The following is a 27,418-nucleotide window of genomic DNA, read 5'->3' as shown; positions in this document are numbered from 1 at the left end:
CAATTCATTGTGCTGTCTGTGTCCCCAGGGCTGACTCAAGACATTATGCTGCCTGAGTTTTCAGGGCTGACTCAAGACATTTTGCTGCCCAGGTTCCCAGGGCTGACTCGAGACATTATGTTGCCTGGGTTCCCAGAGCTGATTCAAGTTATTGTGCTGCCTCGGTTCCCAGGGCTGACTCAAGACATTGTGCTGCCATGGTTAAGAGGGGCTGACTCAAGGCATTGTACTGCCTTGGTTCCCAGGGCTGACTCAAGACATTGTGCTGCATGGGTTCCCAGGACTAACTCAAGACATTGTGCTGCTTTGGTTCCCTTGTCTGACTCAAGACATTGTGCTGCCTCAGTTCTTAGGGCTGACTCAAGACAATGTGCTGCACCAATTTTGGGCGGTTGTTCAAAGTATCATACTGCACCAGTTCACAAAGTTGACTCAAGATATTTTGCTGCTTTAGTCCAAAAATGAAATAAGCAACCCCTCTCCCACAAAAGAGACTGCAACTTCACACAGAATTCTGATACCCAGGTGATGGACCCATATGACAAAAATTCCTCTGAAAACTGGAAGCTCCAATATGTTTTTAACCCTTGTCAAATACTGTCTGGATTCCATTGTCAAGTTGAATTGCATATGATTGAATACAGATTACAAGTGGCGCACTAGTGACAGCGTGGGACGCGTACGCAATATCACTGGGCCATGTGAACATTAGCTCACAACTTGACATTACAAGTCCATGGTAAAACTGATTTACCAGAAAATGGTTAGCATGACCTACATCACTCTAGTGCATTCTATACTTTAAATAGAGATTGCAACCTCACTAAATAGTGCTCACATTACAAGTTAAAAGTTTGAATATTTAAAGTGACGACCCTGAAGTAAAGTGTAAGGGTTAAAAAATTGTGTTCACAAAACACATCCAAAATATATTAAAATAAAGTATTACACTCATATATACACTTTAAAAAATAATATATATATATATATATATATATATATATATATATATATATATATATATATATATATATATATATATATATATATATATAATGTTAATATTAATAAATTAATTAAAAGGGTTAAAAAGGGATATGGTATATGGCAAAGTATTTCACTGAGAAAGGCTCCAATATATATGTATATGTCTAAATATTGCTATGTATGTATGTACACATGTGTATACAGGGAGTGCAGAATTATTAGGCAAATGAGTATTTTGACCACATCATCCTCTTTATGCATGTTGTCTTACTCCAAGCTGTATAGGCTCGAAAGCCTACTACCAATTAAGCATATTAGGTGATGTGCATCTCTGTAATGAGAAGGGGTGTGGTCTAATGACATCAACACCCTATATCAGGTGTGCATAATAATTAGGCAACTTCCTTTCCTTTGGCAAAATGGGTCAAAAGAAGGACTTGACAGGCTCAGAAAAGTCAAAAATAGTGAGATATCTTGCAGAGGGATGCAGCACTCTTAAAATTGCAAAGCTTCTGAAGCGTGATCATCGAACAATCAAGCGTTTCATTCAAAATAGTCAACAGGGTCGCAAGAAGCGTGTGGAAAAACCAAGGCGCAAAATAACTGCCCATGAACTGAGAAAAGTCAAGCGTGCAGCTGCCAAGATGCCACTTGCCACCAGTTTGGCCATATTTCAGAGCTGCAACATCACTGGAGTGCCCAAAAGCACAAGGTGTGCAATACTCAGAGACATGGCCAAGGTAAGAAAGGCTGAAAGACGACCACCACTGAACAAGACACACAAGCTGAAACATCAAGACTGGGCCAAGAAATATCTCAAGACTGATTTTTCTAAGGTTTTATGGACTGATGAAATGAGAGTGAGTCTTGATGGGCCAGATGGATGGGCCCGTGGCTGGATTGGTAAAGGGCAGAGAGCTCCAGTCCGACTCAGACGCCAGCAAGGTGGAGGTGGAGTACTGGTTTGGGCTGGTATCATCAAAGATGAGCTTGTGGGGCCTTTTCGGGTTGAGGATGGAGTCAAGCTCAACTCCCAGTCCTACTGCCAGTTTCTGGAAGACACCTTCTTCAAGCAGTGGTACAGGAAGAAGTCTGCATCCTTCAAGAAAAACATGATTTTCATGCAGGACAATGCTCCATCACACGCGTCCAAGTACTCCACAGCGTGGCTGGCAAGAAAGGGTATAAAAGAAGAAAATCTAATGACATGGCCTCCTTGTTCACCTGATCTGAACCCCATTGAGAACCTGTGGTCCATCATCAAATGTGAGATTTACAAGGAGGGAAAACAGTACACCTCTCTGAACAGTGTCTGGGAGGCTGTGGTTGCTGCTGCACGCAATGTTGATGGTGAACAGATCAAAACACTGACAGAATCCATGGATGGCAGGCTTTTGAGTGTCCTTGCAAAGAAAGGTGGCTATATTGGTCACTGATTTGTTTTTGTTTTGTTTTTGAATGTCAGAAATGTATATTTGTGAATGTTGAGATGTTATATTGGTTTCACTGGTAAAAATAAATAATTGAAATGGATATATATTTGTTTTTTGTTAAGTTGCCTAATAATTATGCACAGTAATAGTCACCTGCACACACAGATATCCCCCTAAAATAGCTATAACTAAAAACAAACTAAAAACTACTTCCAAAACTATTCAGCTTTGATATTAATGAGTTTTTTGGGTTCATTGAGAACATGGTTGTTGTTCAATAATAAAATTAATCCTCAAAAATACAACTTGCCTAATAATTCTGCACTCCCTGTATATGTCTATATACTGTGTAAAAGGCACAATAGTTAGTCAACCCCTGCTATAACAATATAATAAAGTCCAGTAATAAATATAGACAGAACAATGTCTATTCAGATTGTTACCCTTCAGTCACAATACTTCCATATCCCCACAAACATATGTGTATCCGTCTCTGTAGAGGACAAACAATAACTCACTGTGCATTTTTGCGGTCTGGATATTGCTCAAAAATGGTGCGGTCCCTTCAAGACTGGGCTGCATACATCGGTGCTATAGCCACTTGGCTTTTAACTTGGCGTCTTGTAAAATGCTCACACCAACACCGTTCAGGTATCAGCTCAGGATCACCACCATCCAACTCGTCACTTCCAGCAAACAACGTGAGTACTGAGGTCATCAATGGGAAAAGGATATAACCCGCTTCATTTCAGAGATGGATATGCTCACAAGTCAAAATACTGGTGCAGGATACATGTAGAAAAACATAGAAGAGACTTGCTGCAGTAAAATACAAAGCTTTAATAAAAAAAATATTAAAACTGGAGAACACAGCATACAGAATAGCAAAGAGCGCAGCACAACCGGCTTACACATTTCAGCTCGTAGCACAATTAAAAAGGAAACACAATGCTCCTATTGTTTAACAAAGCCACACACTCTCCACCCTGGAAACCAATTAATTAACCTGTTGCCTAAGGCTCCCAGTATTGGATTGGTGCATGGTATGTGCTGCCACCTCAAGCATGTCCCGTACACAGTGGGCAAGGGTCAATTTACCCGATTAAAGCGGAATTGCTCAGAAGACAGGGATTTCTGTGAGGAGGCAAGTAAACTAGAGATGAGATTGAAAGAAAGGAAATATCCATTAAGGGACATTAAGAAAGCTAGGTTGGCAGAACAGTCATGTTCAAGAGACAGCTAATTATCAGGCACTAAATCTCCTAATAAAGTTTTTGGGGGAGTTACGTTTGTTAAAGGCTATAGTGCACAGTATCCAGATATCTGCCATATTATCAGGAAACATTTCTCACTATTAGCAGCAGATGATTGTCTGGTAACCCTTGTTAGAGAAGGGCTTAGATACTTAACTAAAATCAAAGCAACTCCCCTCCAGTTCATGGTTAAAATATGTAGCCATGTATAAATGTTGCCACAGTAAGTGTAAACCCTGTTAACAGGTCCAAGTGACGAAGAGCTTTACATCTGAGTCCACAAAGAAAACCTACAAAATTGACTCTTGTCTAAATTGTACTTCAACCTATGTAATTTATCTTATCTGCTGTTCCAAGTGTAGGATCCAATATGTAGGCCTCACGACTAGAGATGTTAAGATTAGGATAAGGGAGCATCTCTCCTCATTTAATACCAATAGATCCTTCACTCCTTTGGTCCAACACTTTGTTCTTATGCATAAAGGTGATTTAACAACATTGGAATAGTGCACCATTGAGAAAGTCCAAAGACCGAGTAGAGGGGGGGGATCTGGATTTGCTTCTAGCAAAGCCTGAGGCAGATTGGATCTTTACACTGGACACCAGAGTCCCAAAAGGTTTAAACTCTAGATATGACATAATGATCTTTTGTGAATAGATATTAGGATTTCAAGCCCCATTATTTTGACTACAATTGTTTTTATATATTGGTTGTCTGACTGACTAGGGGTGCTCTTTAATAGATTTGCTATTTAATCACCTTTATTAACTTAGATTCATTCATTTACTCAGTCTTGGAGTCATACATTTTTCTTGCCTTTTCTCATATGTGTTTTTTAATACTTAAGTCTTGCTACATTATTTGTATCGTTCGAGGCCCCTCTCTATATGTTCCTTAATATGACAGTTGCACAGTCTGTACATATTGTTGCATAAGCATATGCTTGTAAATATCTATGAATATTGCTATAATATGCAAGGATTCACATTGCCATTGTTATTATTATTGTTTTTGTTCTCATGTATACATGCCAGTGAGCTGTGTGTTTTGTATTATTAAGTCCGTGACCTCATCTCTGCTCCTTTATTCAGGTTTAGTGTCACTATGATATAGATTTATTAGCAACTAGCTGTATATATCCTTCATTCACTTAATGCTGGGAGTAGCCTTAGGCAACAGGTTAATGCATTGGTTTCCAGGGTGGGGTGGGGTATGTGTGGATTTTTTAACCAATAGGAGCATTGTGTTTCCTTTTAATGGAATGTTAAGTGTTTCCTATCAGGCTATGATTACGGCTACGAGCCGAAACACATAAGCCGATTGTGCTGCGCTCTCTGCTATTTTGTATGCTGTGTTCTCCAGTTTTAATATTTTTGAATAAAGCTTTGGATTTTACTGCAGCAAGTTGCTTCTATCTTCTTCTACATATATACTGTGTATACATGTGTATTTATGTGCTTAGATGTGTAAATATGCACACACACATACAAATATACACATATACTGTATACACATGTATGCATACATATATATATATATATATATATATATATATATATATAATTCTTTCAAAGATATGCACTCCTCATCTGTAACAATGGCCACGGTGCTAACATATGTTAAATCCAGCTTATGTATAGAGAAAGCACTCAATGGACTTCATAAAGATGCAGCAAATAACTTTTATTCCAAAGTCATAACGTTTCGAGTACCGGACCGGTCCCTTTATCAAATGATCCACACGATGCATACTTTTTTCTCGTGTGAATCATTTGATAAAGGGACCGGTCCGGTACCCGAAACGTTATGACTTTGGAATAAAAGTTATTTGTTGCATCTATATGAAGTCCATTTAGTGCTTTCTCTGTACATAAGCTATATATATACAGTTGTGCTCATAAGTTTACATACCCTGGCAGAATTTATGATTTCTTGACCATTTTTCAGAGAATATGAATGATAACACAAAAACTTTTCTTTCACTCATGGTTAGTGTTTGGCTGAAGCCATTTATTATTAATCAACTGTGTTTACTCTTTTTAAATAATAATGACACGTAAAAGAGAGTCTGACTCAGCGTGCAAGAGAGTCTGACTCAGCGTGCAAGAGAGTCTGACTCAGGCTCGCGTGCTACTTTTTTACTTTACTTTCATGTTACTCGCACTAATCGGGCTGTTCCACTTGTAATCTGGCCCTAAATAAATCTAGTTAATGGGGGAATGCATGTTATTTATTAATAAACAAACTTTTCTTTTTTATAAAAACACAAACTGAAAGGACTAAATGATATGTTCAGTGGTATATTACTCCTGTTAACATAAAGCATGTTAATAACATTGAACATAACCAACAAAATGGATATTAACGTCATTCTTTATATATGCATCGCATTGCAAAAGCTCAACATACAAAATAAGGGCTAAACTGATTACAAATGGAGCACAATTAATAGCTCAGGGTGCATTACCTTTTGGGTGACCTCACACAAACAATAACACAATCTGGTATTAAAATTGGATGGTTAAATATTTAACAAAAACTTTTTAACCATAACTATTTTAGTGTGCCCTTTACATTTTAATGGACAGTTCAGGGAGCGCTATCAGTGCATTCACTGCACTTGTTTTGCAAGTGGTGAGTTAAGTGATGAGCTTGAGTCCAATTCAAAATACTGCTGTTGAGTTTTTTTAAGACCTGAAGAAAACCTTTATTAATAATATAACACAGAACTACATGAACAACTCCACAACTTGTACACCATCAGCTTAGCACACTCTCGGGTTAGCATACCCTTAGCTTAGCGAAAAAGCGATATACGACATGAATTACGTATGGAATTTAACAAATCCACTCTATCCAACATACAGATGTTAGTGCACCCTAGAATATTGCTTGAACGATAAATAATATCTTTGGAGCGCAAAAGCAGAAGCACTATTGATGCTAAAACGCAATGGCCTGATTATTTCTGCTATCCACTTGTAATCTAGCCCTAAATATTGTAAATGCCCTATTATCAATTATTTGCAAAACTATGAATAATGCTCTACTTGAAATCCCTGGTCACTGTATAATATTATTTCCCTTGATAATGGCTAATTAGGGCTAGAGTTTTGTGCACTGTTATAAGCAGTCACTGTGTGGTATGTTGCTGATTCTGGGAATTTGCAACATACTTAGGTTACAGATTTTCTACTCCCCTAGGGAGAGTTGGTTACAGTAAGCAAAATAAATCATGAATGTATAATGGATCAATATTTGAGTAATTTATGGAGAATTACATTTTAATGTCCCATTAATGGCCAGCTAGTAGATAATGATCAAATTATGGTTCATTTATTAGCATTGGAAGAATGAACAGGTACTGTAGTTCTTTAATTGACTTATGAGCTATGTCTCAAAATTTTGTTGTGGAAATTTGACTCATATGCGATATCATTTCAAAGTTATTAAGCATAACTGTAAAAAGCTGACAGGAAAACATCACATAAAGATCTCTGAAAAAAAAGAAGCTATTTTACCTCAAATTTTCTTTAAGGGATACTAAACCCAAATTTTTTCTTTCATGATTCAGATAGAGCATGCAACTTTCTAATTTACTTATAAGCAACTTAGGTGTTTGCATATTTGAAAGGAAACATAGACACCAGACCTTTTTTATACAAAAACATTTTTTTAGCAACATTCAAAAATCAAAACATGTTGTAAATATCATAACTCTGTATTTAAATTTCCTAACAAGTATTTAGTATCACACTGGATTTAAAATGCTTTATAATTATGTATCGGTAACAATTTTCATGTGGGCTTCAACTCGCTTAATATGTTGAATTAATTATGTCTGTTACATCCTTATAAATCTCTGCATGTTCTTTGTCAGGAAAGATTCAAGCAAAACAGGCCACTTAAACTCTAACTCCCTATAGATTTATTTGGATCCAATTTACTTAACCCAGGTTAATTTCCTTTGTCTTCAGTAGCAAAAAACAAATGTATTCTACTTGAATAGGGCACATCACAAATATATTAAGGGCTACATAAGTATGTCTATATCATATTGTTTAAAATAACTCTAATTGTCTTCATGCAGTAAGTTTGTTATTGTATATGTTGATTTAAAAAAACATCATTATAGTATCTTGGCATTAACATATTCTCAGATTATATTTTACCAAACAATTTCATTTCTGAGTTTGTTTTAAACAATAATTAACACAATATAAATGTGCAATGTCTGTTTTAAATATGTATTCTCAAATGTATAAGACTTCACTGTTTGCTTTTTACAAGTTTTTGTAAAGCTTGTTTGTTTTATAACAATATATAAATATAACCATTGCTAATACAGCTGAGGAAGTGGCAATGGAATTAATATGGGCTCCATTTATCAAGCAGCGGTTCGGAGGCCTATCGTTTCAGGAGCAGAGATAAATAAATAATAAAGGAAAATAATGATATCTGAATCTATTTTGCTATGTATTCTCTCTGCACCCCTGGTGCCACATACTGTTGATGCTTCAGAGGGACACAAACAAAAACTATTATTTATGATGTGTTTCACAATCTGGGCACAATCTGCCTTTTAGATCACAAGCAGATATTGGGCTTCATGTATTAACCCCTTAATGACCACAGCACTTTTCCATTTTCTGTCCGTTTGGGACCAAGGCTATTTTTACATTTTTGAGGTGTTTGTGTTTAGCTGTAATTTTCCCCTTACTCATTTACTGTACCCACACATATTATATACCGTTTTTCTCGCCATTAAATGGACTTTCTTAAGATACCATTATTTTCATCATATCTTATAATTTACTATAAAAATTTTTTATAAAATATGAGGAAAAAATGGAAAAAACCCACACTTTTTCTAACTTTGACCCCCAAAATCTGTTACATATCTAAAACCACCAAAAAACACCCATGCTAAATAGTTTCTAAATTTTGTCCTGAATTTAGAAATACCCAATGTTTACATGTTCTTTGCTTTTTTTGTAAACTATAGGGCCATAAATACAAGTAGTACTTTGCTATTTCCAAACCATTTCTTTTCAAAATTAGCGATGGTTACATTAGAACACTGATATCTTTCAGGAATCTCTGAATATCCATTGACATGTATATATTTTTTTTTAGTAGACAACCCAAAGTATTGATCTAGGCCCATTTTGGTATATTTCATGCCACCATTTCACCGCCAAATGCAATCAAATACAAAAAATCGTTCACTTTTCACAAATTTTTTCACAAACTTTTGGTTTCTAACTTAAATTATTTACAAACAGCTTGTGCAATTATGGCATAAATTGTTGTAAATTCTTATCTGGGATCCCCTTTGTTCAGAAATAGCAGACATATATGACTTTGGCGTTGCTTTTTGGTAATTAGAAGGCCGCTAAATGCCACTGCGCACCACACGTGTATTATGCCCAGCAGTGAAGGGGTTAATTAGGGAGCATGTAGGGAGCTTTTTGGGATAGTTTTAGCTTTAGTGTAGTGTAGTAGACAACCCCAAGTATTGATCTAGGCCAATTTTGGTATATTTTATGCCACCATTTCACCGCCAAATGCGATCAAATTAAAAAAAAAGTTAAATTTTTCTAAATTTTAGGTTTCCCACTGAAATTATTTACACAGCTTGTGCAATTATGGCACAAATGGTTGTAAATGCTTCTCTGGGATCCCCTTTGTTCAGAAATAGCAGACATATATGGCTTTGGCATTGCATTTTGGTAATTAGAAGGCCTCTAAATGCCGCTGCGCATCACACGTGTATTATGGCTAGCAGTGAAGGGGTTAATTATGTAGCTTGTAGGGAGCTTGCAGGGTTAATTTTATCTTTAGTGTAGAGCTCAGCCTCCCACCTGAAACATCAGACCCCCTGATCCCTCCCAAACAGTTCTCTTCCCTCCCCCACCCCACAATTGTCCCCGCCATCTTAAGTACTGGCAGAAACTCTGCCAGTACTAAAATAAAAGGTATTTGGCCCTTTTAAAAAAAAAAAAAAAGCATATTTACATATGCTGATGTGTATGATCCCCCCTTAGACCCCAACCTCACTGATCCCCCACCTAACAGCTCTCTAACCCTTCCCCTCTGCCTTAATGGGCGCCATCTTGGGTACTGGCAGCTGTCTGCCAGTACCCAGTTTTGCAAAAAATGTGCCTTTTTATTAAAAAAAAATCCCTTTTCTGTAGTGTAGCTTTCCCCCCCACCAAGACCAACCCCCCTTAGATTATATTATTAAAGTTTAATCTTTCTTTTTTTTTTTTACTTTTTACTTTATGTTTTTCTGTAGTGTAGCGGTTCCCACCCGCTCCCGCCCCGTGCACGCGCCCGCCCACCAACCCCCGTGCACGCGCGTGCTCCCGTGCGCGCCCCCGTGGGTCCCGCCCCCGATCCCGCCCCCTCCACTCCATACAGAGCATCGATGGCCGCCCACCCGCCTCCCACGTAAGCTCCCACCCACCAACGATGTCCGGTGCAGAGAGGGCCACAGAGTGGCTCTCTCTGCATCGGATGGCCAAGGGGGGTTATTGCAGGATGCCTCCATATCGAGGCATCACTGCAATAACCGGAAAGCAGCTGGAAGCGAGCAGGATCGCTTCCAGCTGCTTTCCAGACCAAGGACGTACGCCACACGTCCTCGGTCATTAAGTGTATGTTTTTTGAGGACGTGTGGCGTACGTCCTTGGTCGTTAAGGGGTTAAGCAGCATGATTTGGAGCGCTTGTGGTGCAGGTTCGCTCATGCATGCCTAATTACCAGGGGTCAGCAACCTTGGCACCCCACATGTTTTGGAACTACATTTCCCATGATGCTCAGACACATTTTAGGCTGGCTGAGTATCATGGGAAATGTAGTTGTGAAAAATCTGGGGTACCAAGGATGCTGACTCCTGCTGATTACTGCAAGCTTAAAATCAGCGGCCATACAACCACTGCTTCTTAACCTCTCTGTCACCTCAGCGGTGGTGATAAATCACACCAAACAAGAAAATATTTGGATTTAGGTAAAAGCTATTTAACTTTAAATGATCCCCAAGTATCTATTTTTCACAGGGACAACTCACACAGAAAAGAAGAGTGTTTGTTTAACACAGGGATAATCTTAAAAAAACACTGTAAAACAATTTGAAACACTCTTTTTATATTTAAACATGTTTAGTATAATATCCATTTAAAGGGGCATGAATGTCAAAATTACATTTTCACAATTCAGATAGAGCATGCAATTTTAATAGACTTAAGTTCTCCTTTATTATTAAATTTACTTTGCTGTTTTAGCATCATATGTAGAAAAGCGTATGTACATAAAAGCAGTAAAGCACTACTGGCTGATGATTGGCGCCTACACAGGTTTTTCTCTTATTTTGGCTCACCGGATGTCTATCTATCTATTGTCTATCGGATTCTTGTAAAGCGCGGCTATTCACCCGCAAGGGTCTCAAGGCGTTGAGGGTTGCAGTTCAGTCGAAGAGCCAGGTCTTGAGGTCCTTTCTGAACTTAGTTAGGGTGGTAGCTTGTCTGAGGTGCAGCAGGAGGGTGTTCAAAGTCTTGGCTGCTAGGTGGGAGAAGGATCTGCCTCCCGTTGTGGTTTTCCTGATGCGGGGGATGACAGCGAGGGATGACAGCGAGGGCTTGGTCGGCTGATCGAAGTTGTCTGGTAGGGGTGTAGAAGGTAACGCGTGGTTCAAGTATTCGGGACCGATGTTGTGGAGGGCCTTGAATGCGTGGGTGAGAAGCTTGAAGGTTATTCTTTTGTTAATGGGGAGCCAGTGCAGGTCCAGCAAGTGTTTGGTGATGTGGCATTGACGAGGGATGTCAAGGATTAGTCTGGCCGAGGAGTTCTGGATGCGCTGTAGTCTCTTTTGGAGCTTGATGGTGGTGCCGGCGTAGAGTGTGTTACCATAGTCCAGTCGGCTGCTGACAAGGGCGTGAGTGACAGTCTTCTTGGTGTCGGTTGGGATCCATTTGAAGATCTTTAGCAGCAGGTGAAGTGTGTGGAAGCATGCAGAAGAGACGGCGCTGATTTGCCGGTCCATGGAGAGCGATGAGTCCAGGATGAAGCCTAGATTTCGTGCATGGTCGGTGGGGGTTGGAGGGTGTCCGAGGACTGTGGGCCACCATGAGTTATTCCAAGCGGATGTGTTGAGACCGAGGAGGAGGACTTCGGTCTTGTCTGCGTTCAGCTTTAGGCAGTTGTAGTTCATCCAGGTGGCGACTGCTGTCAGCCCTTCGTGGACGTTTCTCTTGGCGGTGGTGGGGTCACTGGTGAGTGAGATGATTAGCTGGGTGTCGTCAGCGTAGGAGACAATGTTGAGGTTGTGTTGTCGGGCTATGGCAGAGAGAGGGGCCATGTAGATGTTGAATAGGGTGGGGCTCAGCGAAGAGCCTTGGGGTACACCGCAGGTGATTTCTGTGGGCTTGGAGGTGAAGGGTGGGAGTCTAACTTTCTGGGTACTGCCGGTGAGGAAGGAGGTGATCCATTCCAGGACTTTGTCGTGTATGCCGGCATCGTGTAGTCGGTTGCGGAGGGTGAGGTGGGAGACAGTGTCGAATGCTGCTGAGAGGTCTAGGAGAATGAGGGCGGCGGTCTCTACTTGGTCGAGTAGGGCGAGGATGTCGTCTGTGGCGGCGAGGAGGGTGGTCTCGGTGCTGTGGTTGCTCCTGAAACCGGATTGGGAGGGGTCCAGGCTGTGGTTGGCTTCGATGTAGTCAACAAGTTGCGCATTGATGGACTTCTCGATGACTTTGGCCGCAAAGGGGAGCAAAGAGATTGGGCGGTAGTTCTTCGGATCATTGGGGTCAGCCGTGGGTTTTTTCAGTAGGGGTTTTAATTCTGTGTGCTTCCAGTCATCCGGGAAGGTGCCGGTTTCGATGGAGCAGTTGATGGTGCTGCAGAGCTCGGGGGTGATGGTGTCACCCGCTTTGTTGAAAATGTGATGCGGGCATGGGTCCGAGGGTGCTCCGGAGTGGATCAATCTAATGATTCTGATGGTGTCCTCTTTGGTGAGGGGGCTCCAGATGGTCAGTGGGGGGTAGGCGGTGGTGTATTTGGGTGAGGTATCGGTGGGAGTTGGTGGGTAGGCAGTGGTGGGTGAGTTCTGGGGCCCAAAGCTGTCATAGATGTCAACGATCTTGTGGTGGAAGTACATTGCAAGGTTATCACAGAGGTCCTGGGAGGGTGGGATGTCGTTGGTGTCGCTGTTGGGATTGGAGAATTCCTTGATGACTATGAATAGCTCCTTGCTGTTGTGGACATTGGCATTGATTCTATCTTGGATGGCTGTCTTCTTGGTGGTTTTGATGAGGTGGTGGTGGGTAGTGATGGCTTCTTTGTAGGCTGTTTTATTTGAGGGTGTCTTGCTGGATCTCCAGGTTCTTTCCAATCACCTGCAGTGGCGTTTGGAGTCCTGGAGGGCAGGGGTGAACTAACTAGCCTTGTTGGTGGGTTGGCGGTTGGACGGTTTCTTGAGAGGGGCGAGGGTGTTGGCACAGTCTTTGAGCTAGTGGTGGAAGTTGTGGGCAGAGGAGTTGGCATCTGTGGAGGTAGCTGGGGGGCACTTGTTCAGGGTGGAGTGCAGTTGGTCTTCGGTGATGTTGTTCCAGTTTCTGCGGGGTGGGTGGTGCTGCCGGAGGTGTGCGGTGGGTTTGTGTGGTGGTCAGTCCAATGGAGTTCGGTGATGTGATTGACTGGTGAGTGGTAGCCAGAGCTGGTTGTGACGTGGAGGGAGTGTTTGTGGATGATTGTGATGCCTCCTCCCGGTCGGATGTGTTCTGATAACTCCCAGTAGTGTTTTACTGCTCTAGTGCTGACTTTAACCATGTTTTTAATCTTTTTGCAGGAGTTAAATTCAAAAGGCCCCATTCAATTAAACTCCCTGGGCTTGTGAGATACAATAAGAAATATCATCTGTACTATGAAGTAGTAGCTATAGGAGTCTCAATTGACACCAAGCCCACACCTCAAGGGCCCTTCAGAACTCTGTGATCAGTAGTGGTATCACTCCACTTACAATATGGTGACAAGGTTTCCAAGATGGCTGCCATGGTAATGCCGTACAGAAAAACCCGCAACCATATTTGTACAAGAAGGCTTTGCATAATGTCTTGCACTGGCTAACTGAGGGGGAGGGGTCACTCATATTCATAGCTAAGCTCATATTTCTCCTATATGTCTGCCTGTTCAGTTTTTGCTGATTGCATACTGTTAGAAAGGGTGCTATTGAAATGGAGGTCCTGCCACAGCCCTGAGGCCCAGCAATGTTTACTTACACCCCTGCCTAATTCTATAACAGCAATGTTTGCTACTGTTTCTTGCAAAAAGCTCTCCCTTGCTTTTAAATATGAGAAGACAGTGCATACAATCCTATAGGACTCACAAAAATCATAATTTAAAATGAATATAAAGGAATAAATTAAATATTGAAATAAAATTATACAGTAAAAACTATTGTTTAAGCACATTAAAAAGTGTAACTACATTTTTCTGCAAAAAAAATATTTTATGAAAATATAAAATTCCTACTGAAGGAAAGAAGCTATTTAAGGTGACCAGTACTAATTGTACTCCACTGCTCATGCAAAAAGCAATGTGAAATGTATGTTTATAATATGAAATTCAAATCATATTATATTCCTTATTGTAAAATGAGTTTCCCCACTTCTGCTAATGGGCGGAACAGGCATATTCCTTGGGTGTAGCTGAAATTTCTCTCCCATGCCTGGTGTATTCTGTAAACATTTCCCTCCTGTAGATCTCACTGTTTTTTTATTGCAAGCTAAAAGATGGCGAGATTGTGTAAAAATTTGCAAAACACTTATTACCCTAAAAGAGAAATGCCTACAAGCAAAACATAGAGGTAATTGCAAGGCATTATACAATGAAAGCAGAGTAATCTGGTTTGTATTTGCTGAGCGATTTAATTTTTAAAGTGCACCCCCTGCTCCCTGTTAACTTTGCTCTTCCCAGTGATTCTTTCTATGGGAGACATCTTGCAACTTGGAAGGACAGCCCCTTTTATTTAGAATTCCATGAGGGCAACCCCTGCAAGTGTCAGTGTGGTTTAATTAATTGGGAACATAGTTGCATGCATGCAACTTTGCAATAATAAAATACATATAAAAACATTTTTTTATTTTTTTTACCTTTACTTGGGCTTTTATTTCCCATTCAGGCTTTTTTAAAAATGTATCTTATTTATGGAGACCAGTGATTGGAATCTATTTCAATACCGTACAAAATCTTGAACAAATAGGGAATTATTAAAGTAATCTTGTAATGTTTAAATTGGTCAAATCTTTATCAAAGACATATATATATATATATATATATATATATATATATATATATATATATATATATATATATATGACTCCAATGCTATATGTTGCAAAGATTTTATGACGGTTTTGATGTTCCATCAAAGAGGGGCCAAGCCTCATATCTAAAGGTGAATTGCACAAAATACCACTAACATCTGAACTTTATAAATCTGAAGTGTAATTGTAGAGTTGTTATTTGAAATGGGTCTTTATTTTCCTTTCCCCATGGGACCATAGATTCAAAGACGTGTGAGAAGGATCTTGTCACTATTAATTTATGGACACTGAAGAAAGGCAACTTTCATTCTAATCTATTCTAATGCCCATGAAAGGGAAAAGTGACTTTTGATCTACTACTGATGTAATACTAATATGCCTAGCAGGAAGGTTAAAAGTACATTTAAAAAGAAGATGAACACAGTTTTAATCCTTGCCAATATTTTTAAGTGATAAATGTACTTTGAAATTTAACACAATCTTTTCTAGTAGAAACATATACAGTATTGTATTATTTTTACATTTTAAACCTTAATATTATCCAGGAAATTAAAAAATTAAATTAAAAATTAAAATAAAAAAAATTTGTATATTAAACTATATATTGTACAATAAATTATGTACATATATTTACTATTTAAAGCCACTTGATAACAAAAAAAGTAAATAATAAAATAATATATAAAATATTGTAGAAAAAGATCTCATTTGGTAGGGTTCCTGTACAAACTGACCTTGCGCAGTTAGGGGCTTCACTGGAGGAAAATAAAAGCTGTTCATGTTTCCCTCATTTGTAATTTGTTATATTATTTTTGTATTACTTTTTCTCTTATAGTAATTAGATGTTCTGGTTACCAGCCTATATTGCAAATAATAGAACTTTTGGCCTTCACTACTTTTGATTGTGTTTTTGTTTTGGATATTTTAAATTTTAGTTTGTGTACCTTCAAAATGTTATCCAATTACAGTCAATGTATCATTATATTATTGTGTGTATATATGTGGAGACGACTTTTGATTTTCACTACCTACCTGTTGTGTGCCAGAGTATCAGTGGAGCTTTAACGTTTGTGCGTAAGCAATAAGGAGTTTATCACTGGTGTTTGAAAGTAAACGGGATTGCTTGAGTGCAATTGTAGTTTACGCTAGAATGATAACCGCGCCCTCAGAGCTCTGGTTAACTGTTTCAAGAAACAAAAAAGTTGCACAAAACACATCAAAAATACATTACAAATTACCTTACAATCATAACACCATCTAATAAAAAATATATGTGTACATATGTATTTATATGTGCATATATGTATTTACCGACATATATACACATATAAACACATATATACATATGCATTGGGGCCCTTTTCAGTTAATTAGATGAAAATGTGAAAAACATACTGGCCTAGATTTAGAGTTCGGCGGTAGCCGTCAAAACCAGCGTTAGAGGCTCCTAATGCTGGTTTTGGCCGCCCGCTGGTATTTGGAGTCAGTGATTAAAGGGTCTAACGCTCACTTTTTAGCCGCGACTTTTCCATACCGCAGATCCCCCTACGCCATTTGCGTAGCCTATCTTTTCAATGGGATCTTTCTAACGCCGGTATTTAGAGTCGTTTCTGCAGTGAGCGTTAGAGCTCTAACGACAAAACTCCAGCCGCCTGAAAATAGCAGGAGTTAAGAGCTTTCTGGCTAACGCCGGTTTATAAAGCTCTTAACTACTGTACCCTAAAGTACACTAACACCCATAAACTACCTATGTACCCCTAAACCGAGGTCCCCCCACATCGCCGCCACTCGATTAAAATTTTTAACCCCTAATCTGCCGACCGCCACCTACGTTATACTTATGTACCCCTAATCTGCTGCCCCTAACCCCGCCGACCCCTATATTATATTTATTAACCCCTAACTTGCCCCCCACAACGTCGCCGCAAGCTACTTAAAATAATTAACCCCTAATCTTCCGACCGCAAATCGCCGCCACCTACGTTATCCCTATGTACCCCTAATCTGCTGCCCCTAACATCGCCGACCCCTATGTTATATTTATTAACCCCTAATCTGCCCCCCACAACGTCACCGACACCTACCTACACTTATTAACCCCTAATCTACCGAGCGGACCTGAGCGCTACTATAATAAATGTATTAACCCCTAATCCGCCTCACTAACCCTATCATAAATAGTATTAACCCCTAATCTGCCCTCCCTAACATCGCCGACACCTACCTTCAATTATTAACCCCTAATCTGACGACCGGAACTCACCGCTATTCTAATAAATGTATTAACCCCTAAAGCTAAGTCTAACCCTAACACTAACACCCCCCTAAGTTAAATATAATTTACATCTAACGAAATTAATTAACTCTTATTAAATAACTTATTCCTATTTAAAGCTAAATACTTACCTGTAAAATAAATCCTAATATAGCTACAATATAAATTACATTTATATTATAGCTATTTTAGGATTAATATTTATTTTACAGGCAACTTTGTAATTATTTTAACCAGGTACAATAGCTATTAAATAGTTACGAACTATTTAATAGTTACCTAGTTAAAATAATAACAAATTTACCTGTAAAATAAATCCTAACCTAAGATATAATTAAACCTAACACTACCCTATCAATAAAATAATTAAATAAACTACCTACAATTACCTACAATTAACCTAACACTACACTATCAATAAATTAATTAAACACAATTGCTACAAATAAATACAATTAAATAAACTATCTAAAGTACAAAAAATAAAAAAGAACTAAGTTACAGAAAATAAAAAAATATTTACAAACATAAGAAAAATATTACAACAATTTTAAACTAATTACACCTACTCTAAGCCCCCTAATAAAATAACAAAGACCCCCAAAATAAAAAATTCCCTACCCTATTCTAAAATACAAAAATTACAAGCTCTTTTACCTTACCAGCCCTGAACAGGGCCCTTTGCGGGGCATGCCCCAAGAATTTCAGCTCTTTTGCCTGTAAAAAAAAACATACAATACCCCCCCCCCAACATTACAACCCACCACCCACATACCCCTAATCTAACCCAAACCCCCTTAAATAAACCTAACACTAATCCCCTGAAGATCTTCCTACCTTGTCTTCACCATCCAGGTATCACCGATCCGTCCTGGCTCCAAGATCTTCATCCAACCCAAGCGGGGGTTGGCGATCCATAATCCGGTGCTCCAAAGTCTTCCTCCTATCCGGCAAGAAGAGGACATCCGGACCGGCAAACATCTTCTCCAAGCGGCATCTTCTATGTTCTTCCATCCGATGACGACCGGCTCCATCTTGAAGACCTCCAGCGCGGATCCATCCTCTTCTTCCGACGACTAGACGACGAATGACGGTTCCTTTAAGGGACGTCATCCAAGATGGCGTCCCTCGAATTCCGATTGGCTGATAGGATTCTATCAGCCAATCGGAATTAAGGTAGGAATTTTCTGATTGGCTGATGGAATCAGCCAATCAGAATCAAGTTCAATCCGATTGGCTGATCCAATCAGCCAATCAGATTGAGCTCGCATTCTATTGGCTGTTCCGATCAGCCAATAGAATGCGAGCTCAATCTGATTGGCTGATTGGATCAGCCAATCGGATTGAACTTGATTCTGATTGGCTGATTCCATCAGCCAATCAGAATATTCCTACCTTAATTCCGATTGGCTGATAGAATCCTATCAGCCAATCGGAATTCGAGGGACGCCATCTTGGATGACGTCCCTTAAAGGAACCGTCATTCGTCGTCTAGTCGTCGGAAGAAGAGGATGGATCCGCGCTGGAGGTCTTCAAGATGGAGCCGGTCGTCATCGGATGGAAGAACATAGAAGATGCCGCTTGGAGAAGATGTTTGCCGGTCCGGATGTCCTCTTCTTGCCGGATAGGAGGAAGACTTTGGAGCACCGGATTATGGATCGCCAACCCCCGCTTGGGTTGGATGAAGATCTTGGAGCCAGGACGGATCGGTGATACCTGGATGGTGAAGACAAGGTAGGAAGATCTTCAGGGGATTAGTGTTAGGTTTATTTAAGGGGGTTTGGGTTAGATTAGGGGTATGTGGGTGGTGGGTTGTAATGTTGGGGGGGGGGGTATTGTATGTTTTTTTTTACAGGCAAAAGAGCTGAAATTCTTGGGGCATGCCCCGCAAAGGGCCCTGTTCAGGGCTGGTAAGGTAAAAGAGCTTGTAATTTTTGTATTTTAGAATAGGGTAGGGAATTTTTTATTTTGGGGGTCTTTGTTATTTTATTAGGGGGCTTAGAGTAGGTGTAATTAGTTTAAAATTGTTGTAATATTTTTCTTATGTTTGTAAATATTTTTTTATTTTCTGTAACTTAGTTCTTTTTTATTTTTTGTACTTTAGATAGTTTATTTAATTGTATTTATTTGTAGCAATTGTGTTTAATTAATTTATTGATAGTGTAGTGTTAGGTTAATTGTAGGTAATTGTAGGTAGTTTATTTAATTATTTTATTGATAGGGTAGTGTTAGGTTTAATTATATCTTAGGTTAGGATTTATTTTACAGGTAAATTTGTAATTATTTTAACTAGGTAACTATTAAATAGTTCTTAACTATTTAATAGCTATTGTACCTGGTTAAAATAATTACAAAGTTGCCTGTAAAATAAATATTAATCCTAAAATAGCTATAATATAATTATAATTTATATTGTAGCTATATTAGGATTTATTTTACAGGTAAGTATTTAGCTTTAAATAGGAATCATTTATTTAATAAGAGTTAATTTATTTCGTTAGATAAAAATTATATTTAACTTAGGGGGGTGTTAGTGTTAGGGTTAGACTTAGCTTTAGGGGTTAATACATTTATTAGAATAGCGGTGAGCTCCGGTCGGCAGATTAGGGGTTAATAATTGAAGGTAGGTGTCGGCGATGTTAGGGAGGGCAGATTAGGGGTTAATACTATTTATGATAGGGTTAGTGAGGCGGATTAGGGGTTAATACATTTATTATAGTAGCGCTCAGGTCCGCTCGGCAGATTAGGGGTTAATAATTGTAGGTAGGTGTCGGCGACGTTGTGGGGGGCAGATTAGGGGTTAATAAATATAACATAGGGGTCGGCGATGTTAGGGCAGCAGATTAGGGGTACATAGGGATAACGTAGGTGGCGGCGGTTTACGGAGCGGCAGATTAGGGGTTAAAAGTGTAATGCAGGGGTCAGCGATAGCGGGGGCGGCAGATTAGGGGTTAATAAGTGTAAGGTTAGGGGTGTTTAGACTCGGGGTACATGTTAGGGTGTTAGGTGCAGACGTAGGAAGTGTTTCCCCATAGGAAACAATGGGGCTGCGTTAGGAGCTGAACGCTGCTTTTTTGCAGGTGTTAGGTTTTTTTTCAGCTCAAACAGCCCCATTGTTTCCTATGGGAGAATCGTGCACGAGCACGTTTTTGAGGCCGGCCGCGTCCGTAAGCAACTCTGGTATCGAGAGTTGCATTTGCGGTAAATATGCTCTACGCTCCTTTTTTGGAGCCTAACGCAGCATTTGTTTGAACTCTCGATACCAGAGTTAAATTTATGGTGCGGCCAGAAAAAAACCCGCGGAGCGTTAACAGCCCTTTTACCGCCAAACTCCAAATCTAGCCGACTGTATTTAAGCAATATTCATATTTAACAAAGTGTTATACTGTTTATTTACTATAAATATGTCCCATTACTATTTTCTGCACATAGCAGAATATGTTCTATGTATTTTTAAATAGATATTCCTATATATATGTCAAATATCGGTATTTTTCACCTTTACTATTCTACTCATTCACTGTTGCTGAATGATTATCTTACTGTGTTTCATCAAATATTAATAAAAATGTATTAAAAAAAAGCAATATTAAAGGGAAATTTCTTTTTTTTAATTTTATTTTAATTGCACAATCATGAATGAAAATGTATTTTATTGGATTTATACTATTTGATATACATAATATGAACCCTTCCCCAAAACAAATCAGGCATATGTTAGTTGTTTAGGTATTTAACAGCGGTGAGTTTTTTGGTGTATGTCACTACCAGCTTCGCTCATATGTATACTGCAAGTTTGGACCATTCTTGGCAAATTGCTCAAGCTCTGTCAGGTTGGATGGAGTCATTCAGGTTCTTGGTTTTTATCTAACCAAGTGTAGCTTTGGCTGTGTCTTTACCCTGATGAAGACCAACCTCTGCCCCAGTCTCAGGTTTCTTGCAGACTATAACAAAAAGGTTTTCCTCTACAACTCACCTGGATTTTGGCTCCAATTCATCTTGTAATCAATCTTGATTAGTTTCCTGCTGCATCCCATACCATGATGTTACCACCAATATGCCTTATTGTGGGGTTGGTGTTCTCAGGGTGATGATCCGTTTTGGCTTTGCTCCACCCATAGCATTTTGCATTACGGACAAAACATTACATTTTGGTTTCATCAGACCAAAGAACCTATTTCCACGTTTGTGGTGTTTCCCACATGAAGAAGTGCCAGCTAGTCCAGTGGGGAAATGCATCAGACTTTTTGTAATCTGATATATCGGGCTCCATTTATTAAGCAGCGGATGCTGCTTCGGAGCCCCATTGTTTCAGGCTCGCCTGAAACATAAGTTAAGAAGCAACAGGGATGATTGACAGCCCCTGCTAGCGACCGATTGGCTGCCAGTGAGCAGGGGGCGTCATTGCACAAGCTTTTCACCAGCAATGCTTAGGCAATGTTAAATGCTGACAGTGTATTCTGTCGGCATTTAGCAAGGTTGAGCGGACCTTTCATCTTTATGATAGATTGTAGCAGTAATGGATGCTATGTTTGTTGTCTCAACTTTGTGGAGTCTCTGGGTTATAGTTTTTCCATGGATGTTTTTCCTATTACTGCTGTGTATCTCTTCTGCTCCTTTAGATCCTCTTGGTTGCTTACATGAATATTGTCCTCCTTGCATGGTTACCCAGTTGTAGAATGTCTTCTATAAACAAAGATCTTTCTTTCTTTTTTTTTAAATTATGCATTTCACAAGCTACTCCAACCCCTATATCTCTGCACCCTCAACCTGTAGACTGTAATCTCTTTGGAGCAGGACCCTCCTCCTCTTGTACTATATTTGTTTAGTCTTTTATGTTTTGTAGCTTACCACAGATGTTTGCTATTGAATACTCCATTCTCTTTACCCAGTGCTACAGAATTTTGCGGCACTAACAAATAAATTATAATAATAAAAATGACAGGCTGCACTATTAATATCGCTGGACCAAGCTAGGATTAGTGTGCAAATGGATGTTATGTCTGAGTTCATGGTAAAGAAGAATTACCAGGGAATGCTTAGCGCTCATATTATGAGTTATGTATTGTGTTTGAGCTCAATGCATGACAGCTCAAAAAAACAAAAGTATTACATTTTTTAACCCTTCCCAGTAAAAAACCAAAATATAAAATATCCATTTAAAAAAAAAAACAACTGACGGCTAGATTACAAGTTTTGTCGGTAAAAACTTGCGTTGCTAACGAGCCTTTTTTTTCCAGCGCACACTTTAAACAACGCTGGTATTACAAGTTTTCTGAATGGCTGCGTTAGCCTCAGAAAAGTGAGCGTTGAGCAAATTTAGTGCCACTTCTCCCTGTAATATCAGAGTTGCTTACGGTAGCGGTAAGCTGGCTAAAACGTGCTTGTGCACGATCTCCCCATAGGAAACAATGGGGCTGAGCTGGCTGAAAAAAAACCTAACACCTGCAAAAAAGCAGCGTTCAGCTCCTAACGCAGCCCCATTGTTTCCTATGGGAAAATACTTAAGGTCTAAACCCCCTATTCCGTCCTCCAAACTGTAATAGCTTATCTAAATAAATAAGACAACACACACCATTATTGGGAGAAAGGACCGGTCACGGTCCACGTTTATTAAATAAACGCTTTAACTAGTGCCTAAGCGTTACTCTAATAATGCTTAGGCACTTAATCAACCTATCATCAAAACTTGGCAACAAGTTCGTAATAAATCATTGTTGGCGGCATCTCTCCCTATCCTAGCCCCTACTAGCAGATGGTCAAGGCCCCTTCCGATACCTGCAGCGTGACACCCGGCTGACACGCCCAATGGCACTCAGAGAGAGTTGTGATGTTGAGAGATCTTCGGCCCACATTCGCGAGGGAGGGGACCCCCAGACCGGCGCCTGGCGGGCATAACCCCTCCCTTATTTCTGGACCGTCACTCTTCTCTTTTTGTGCCCGCTCCCCAGGGCATTGACCACCCGCCACAAGAGCCAGGCGAACTCTTGCCGCCAAAACAAAAACCAACAGGCACCTATTCATCAACCACAACCATAAACAGTAACGATATTAACTAAACAGTAACAATAATAACAGCAATCACATAACCACATTTCTGAACTTTATGAAATAACCCTCAATAGGGCTCCCCTGATGTCCTTTAGAAAAATGTCCAGCCCAACGTCCGTCAGGTGAACCCCATCAGGCCTAAATAGGTCCTGTTTGCCGGCCGTGATAGTTTTGTGCCTGACCACGAAACCCCCCAAGCCCGTGACCGTCCTTCCCATCTCCCTATTGACCTTTTTGCGCACGTTATACGTGGCCTTCTGGGTGACAATGTGTCTCCAATGCAGTCTTGCAACCACATTCGACCACCCCACAGTCACCTCCTTCAACCAAGTGTGCACCCAATGCACATCTGCTGACATTCTTTTTATCAGGTCCAATGCGGGCAGTGCCCCCAAATCGTTGCCCCCGAGGTGCAGCACTAAAATATTAGGCCGCCCCCACCTTCTGTGCGCCTCCTGCAAGAGCGCCGGCAAATCAGCCCACAACAATCCCCTGCGCCCTAACCACCGGAAGCTTGCCTTGGATGTTGGAAATCCAAGTTGCTGTCCCTCTGGCGACCGCAGCACCCTGATGTGAGCCCAGTGGACGTATGAATGCCCAACAATCCACACGCGAACTGGCGGTGCTTTCTCATTTACAACACCTGGTAAAATAGAGTACACCATCATGAATTACCCGCCAAATTTGACCACAATTAAACTCCCAGCCACGAAACTGCTACTTAATTTTGCCCCTTTGTCGGTCTAATGTATGTTTTATATTGCGTAGACTTCCATCTACCGAGACGTTTAATCTCAGCTGCTGGGAGGCACTTCTGTGCCGCGCTAGTCGCTGCGCCTATTCTAAATGAATGCGGGGCAATCCTTTTTGGGTCCAACCCAGCTTTCTCTGCCACCTTAGCGAGCACCCTACGGAATTGGAACGCAGACAATGCTGACCCGTCCTCATGTACAAAGAACAGCTCACCTCCCGCCGGTCGGGCAGACAGGTATTGTTCAACGCAACTGACCGGACAACTGTCAACACAATCTTGCTTAGTAAGTGGCAACCACGTCCCTCTACCTTCTTGGTCAGTTTTTGACCTTGTCACGAATAATAGAAGACCCCCGTCTGTCACCCGTACGTGCTCAAACCATACACCTCCTGAGCCTTTCACCTTAGCAGATGCCACAAGCTCACCCACTCTGAGGGCTCCCGCAAATGCCACTGCGAAGGCAGCCCTAAACAGCAGCCTCTCATATTCAGACTTACAAACCAAAGCCACGCTCGAGGCTAACAGCCTCAGCCTGTCCTGTGTAATGGGCTCCCTCTGGTCCTTCGGCCGGGGTGCCACCCTTCCCCACCCTTTCAACACCTTCCTAACCAGGAAGGCTCCAGAGTGGTCTGTGTGACCCAAAGCTTTGTTAAAAAATGCAACAGCCGACAGTCTTCCTGCCGCACCAGCTCTACTGACCCAGTCACGCCTCAGCTGCGCCAACCAGTCTAAAATCTGCACCCAAGTGGCCCTTTGTACCTGCACGCCCCTTCGTAGACAAAAAGCTTCCCAACTGTTCCAGTGGCTCCTGTATGCCGACCACGTCCTGGGCGCCAAAGATGCCTTAATTAACGGTAAGATGGTTGCCCAATCTTCAACAACTGCCAAAGAAAAGTTGGGCATGTTAGACCCTCAACCGCCGCCATGGGAGCTGCTTCCCTAAACTGCCCCCATTTAAATCGAGAGAGTGCATCAGCGATAACGTTATGCACTCCCGGGACGTGTTTGGCGGTGAAGTGTATGTTACGCTGTAAGCAGCGCAACACCAAGTGCCTCAAGTAGCACACGACTGCTGGTGATGACGCCGACAACCTGTTAATGGCATACACCACACTCATGTTGTCTGTCCAGAACACCACCGACCTATTGGCTAACCTATCTCCCCAAATTTCAATAGCTACAACGATGGGGAATAGCTCTAACAAAGTCAGATTTTTAATGTAACCTGACGTCACCCACTCCTGTGGCCATGGAGCCACGCTCCACTCCCCATCCAAATATGCCCCATAACCAAAGCCGCCCGCTGCATCCGTGAACAGGTTCAGCAAACGGTTAGGTACCGGCGGGCGTCTCCATAAGCACACCCCGTTAAAGCTCTGAAGGAAATGATCCCAAACCGCCAGATCTTCCCTCACCTCAGATGTGACGCATACCCATTTGGTGTGGCCAGTCGGGCTCTTCAATAGGCCCTCCTTAAAAACTCGTCCCATAGGTATAACTTGCCCGGCGAAATTCAGCGAACCCAGTAAGGACTGGACATCCCTGACGGTGACCTTGTCCCTACTACTGGCTGCCCGTACTGCCGCCAGCATACGCATCACCTTCTCTAATGGTAACCTGCATATCTGCAGCACCGTGTCGATTTCAATTCCCAAGAATGTGAGACACGTGCACGGGCCCTGCGTTTTATCATCCGCAAGCGGGACGCCAAAACGCCTCATCATATCCTGCATAATGCCCATGAGCTGTTCGCACTCTGTTGAACCTGCTCTCCCTACCAATAAGAAATCGCCAAGGTAGTGGGCCAACGCTCCCCCCCCCTGAAGCCTTGTATACCACCCAATGGAGGAAAGAGCTGAAGCATTCAAACAACGAGCAAGACAGGGAGCACCCCATCGGCAAGCAACGGTCCACATAATATGCCCCCTCAAACTTCATGCCCATCAGTCTGAAGGCCGAGGGATGCAAGGGCAGCAAGCGAAATGCTGACTCTATGTCCAGCTTCGCTAACAGTGCGCCTGGACCGCATGCCCTAACCACGTCCAGCGCCTTATCAAATGATTGATAATGTACCGAACTCATCTCGGGGTCAATAGCGTCATTGACCGAACTCCCTTTAGGGAAGGACAGGTGATGTATCAACCTGAACTTCCCTTCCTCCTTTTTTGGTACGACCCCCAATGGAGAGATCACCAGATCTTCCAATGGGCAATCCGCGAATGGGCCAGAGACCCTGCCCAATGCTACTTCCTTAGCCAATTTTTCCCTCACAACATGTGGGAACTCGTAGGCTGTTTTCAGGTTCCTATGCACCGCAGAACCCCTAACCGTCCCTGTAATTGAAATGTGAAAACCCCCCTCCAACCCTGACCGAAGCAATTCTGCCGCTTCCCGGTCAGGGTAGTTATCCAGCCATATCTGCATGGCCGATAACCTAAGCGGGGTTGGTGCCCTTGACCGCAACTCCCGGCTTAGGGGCTGGTTTGATCTGTCCCTGCTCTCTCCTTTTTCCACACTCAACTCCTGGGTGTGGTCCCACGCAGAATTTACAGATGTGCCGAAAGGAGCAGTTACTCCCCCTGTCACACTGCTTGTCTTGGAACTTCCAACATTCCCTACCTCTTCTGCAGGGCCGTACCCCCTGACGTTGCTGCGTCTGACGTGCCGCCACCGGGGAGGGGGAACCTCCCTCCAACCCCAGTTTAGACCACAGGTGCATGTCCTGGGTGCCAAAATGCAGCAAAGGGTTACCAACCATCTTCCTCCTGAAGGCCATGTCATACTCCCGCCATGCGCATTCCTTAAATCTCGTGTGTATATCCTCCACTGTCTCCTGGTATTTAAACAGGTTGTGTCCCTGTAAGGGCCACCTGTCTGCATAGCACGCGGCTAAGACACTGAAGCACTTAAGCCATTCCTCGTATGTCTCCGCCCTACGCACCCTCTTAGGGCCAGACCCATCGGCCGCCCTCTCTTTCACCCTATAAGCATCCAGGGAGAGGTCAAACACATTAATGTATTTACCCTCCTGAATCTTCTTTACGACCTTCTGTTTCAGATGTCCGTAAAGTGAGTGTACTAAACAGGGGTAAGTGTCCCCTTGCGCCGCCACCTTATGGGGCACCAGACCCACCGGGGGCATATTGCCCTCTGCTCCCTGTGCCCCTTGAACCTCCATTGCCTGGCCTTTGGCCTCAGCCCTGTCCTTAGCCTGCGCCGACGTCATCTTTTTTATCCATCTGAACATTCTGCGCTGCCCCTTCCCCACTAGGCCTAGATCCTCCCCGCTGTCAGACCCAGACCCACTTGTGGAAGACCCTGTGTCAGTGTGCATAATGTCA

Source organism: Bombina bombina, chromosome 2 (genome assembly GCF_027579735.1).
Source record: "Bombina bombina isolate aBomBom1 chromosome 2, aBomBom1.pri, whole genome shotgun sequence".
Lineage (NCBI taxonomy): Eukaryota > Metazoa > Chordata > Amphibia > Anura > Bombinatoridae > Bombina > Bombina bombina.
The sequence above is the reverse complement of the archived record's forward strand: the minus strand, read 5'-3'. Positions refer to the sequence as shown.